General features: G+C 42.2%; 1 pseudogene; it reads right to left on the bottom strand.

Moving 5' to 3' along the window:
• Positions 1–960: 960 nt before the first annotated feature.
• LOC115032501 lies at positions 961–1,076 on the bottom strand (annotated as a pseudogene).
• Between the last annotated feature and the right edge of the window lie 1,462 nt (positions 1,077–2,538).

The raw sequence follows: 2,538 nt of genomic DNA, 5'->3' as shown, positions 1-2,538 counted from the left end.
CTCCTAACAGACAAGGAAAAAAAATCTCTTTATGGAAGCTATAGTATGTCACAGTGTGTCAAACATCTACCCTCTTCTCCACATGTCTTTGCTTACAAAGGTTGCAATGACTCCTTGTCTGGTACAAGGCCTCTTCTGCTAGTCTATCAATATTGGAACCCAACTGAGACTCCTGTTGAATACCTTGTTATTGATCTTTTTCATGGAGACCCTGTAATTTTGGATCTGTAGAAATGAACCTTCATGTACTCCAACAGTTCATTGATGAGGTAGATGTTGGAATGAGCCAGTTCAAATCATTGGATCTGGGCCTGAGCAGTATCTGCGGCTATCCTGCTCCGGTGCCCTCAGGGATGGCTTACTGACAGTCCTGCAACCAGGGCCAGCTCTACGCTGCTTCTCAGGTGCAGTACATGCTTTGTTCTCCAGAGTGTTGCAACTGGTGAGGGACAGGAACAGTTTTCTTGTGACACCAGATCTAGCTCTCCTGATTGCCATAGGGAGAAAAGAATGCGAGAGGGAAGGAGGCATCTCTCCCTCATCAAGGCCACTGAACAGCAGACAAGAGGCAGGCCTGGCCTGGCCTGCCTGCACCTATGCTCTTGGGGCCAGCTTACCTGCAACCCCATGTCCAGGGCCAGCTCTTCTGTGCTTCCCAGGTGGGGTGCAAGGCCCACTCTCCTGAGGGCTGCAGGTGAGAGATAAGGCCAGTTCTCCTGCCTGTTTTGGGTAGAAAGGGGTGAGAGTGTGGAAAGACTTCTCTCCCCTGCTTGTGTCACCACATGGCAGAGAAGTTTCAGGGTTAGCTCTCCCATTTGCATAACCCCCAGTGGGGATCTTTAGCTTGCTCCTTGCCCTATAGCTCATCCTGGTAGCACTAGACTGAAGGCAATCTCAGATTAGCTCCCTGTCTTGGCCTGGCCTCCTGGTGCCTAACTGGTGGTGCTTTCTTCAGCGAATGGTAGAAGACTAATCATTGAGATAGGTATTCATATAGCCTCTCTCCTCTCTGCCACCTACTGATGCACATGTGACGCAGCAGACACAACTATACCTGCAATGTCCCTAGGGGCATAGGAATAAATATATATTTATATATGTGTGTGTATACGTGAGAGCGAAAGAGGCAAGGAGGGGAATCACAATCTTCACAGGACATAAATAAAAGTGAGCATGTTACATCTAATGATAAGGACTTCCTTGGTATGATCAGGATGAAGCAATAGAGGAAGGGATGGGTTATTTGACTGCAAAAAAAAATGTTTTCAGAGAAACTTAAAACATTAACGATAACGAGAAGAGTAGTCCTTGGCACTGGGATTACTCTCCTTTATAGATTTGGCCACAGGATAGATGACAGGCTTTGCACAAGAGATCAAGTAATATGCAGGGTTTAACAAACCATATAAAAAAATCAACTCTTCCACACAAATTTCAAATACCTATGGGTTATCCAAGGGGATTTGTGTTTATTTGTTTTGTTTTGTTTTTCTTTTTTACAGTTGTATGGATGAGCTTGGGACTAGGAGGAAAGTTTGCACTGAAATTGGAGTCATGCATACATGGGAAAATCATGATCTTCCCAAGACGAGGCAAGATTCTACCACATGTGATGCCAAAACACTGAGAAGGGAGCCCTGGCACTCCATTTTACATCTGTTTCCTTTGCCACATCTTCTACAGTAATTCTTTCTTTTTAGCTCAAAAGAGTAACATACTGTTATATATTTGGAAAGCAATCCCTTTTCCTCTACCATCTCTACTTTCTCTTTGCAATGAGTCAACAAATTACATGGTTTGCATGAAACTCATAATTTATAAAAACAGAGTATAATTTACTTTATCTTTACTATGAGATAATAATGAAAATTCTAGAAATTTAAGATTTTTATTTTGCTTTAAAAATAATTAATACTCTCACTAAAATCATGTGACAATAATGAGACAAACTTCCTATTTCATATTCTGTGTAATGCTAATAGCACTCCTTCTTGAGCATGAAGGCCAAAGTTTATGTCCATGTGGAGAGCATGAGAAATCATGACACAATGACAAAAAGTGGCACTCTACAGTCTCTGGACTCAGTGATAACCACATCACTGTATCCTATACTATATGTGATACTGTTTCCAATTGCTATTCGGGGATCTTTTCCTGGTGCCTTTATTTGCTGGAATCACTTTGCTTCTACGGTAGAGTCAGAGTCAGCAGTTACAGAGCTGATTCTGCAAGTAGCCACTGTCCCCCATTAACTAGCAGGGAATTCCATTCCCCCAGGTTTGACACAGTTTGGTGACTCCATACATTAACTAATGAAAATAAGTATAGCCCAAGACAATTGTGCTTTCCTTTCTGTTTAAAATAGTAAACTCTAGGAAATGTTCATCAATCAAGCCAACCCCCTGTAAATGCTATTGTTTTGGTAATGAGAACTCAGTTGAACACTTTTTTTTTTTATTACATATTTTCCTCAATTACATTTCCAATGCTATCCCAAAAGTCCCCCATAGCGCCCCCCACTTCCCTACCCACCCATTC

The sequence above is a fragment of the Mus caroli genome, chromosome 1 (assembly GCF_900094665.2).
Source record: "Mus caroli chromosome 1, CAROLI_EIJ_v1.1, whole genome shotgun sequence".
Taxonomy (NCBI): Eukaryota; Metazoa; Chordata; class Mammalia; order Rodentia; family Muridae; genus Mus; species Mus caroli.
Note: the sequence above shows the minus strand (reverse complement) of the source record. Positions and strands in the feature narration are given on the sequence as shown.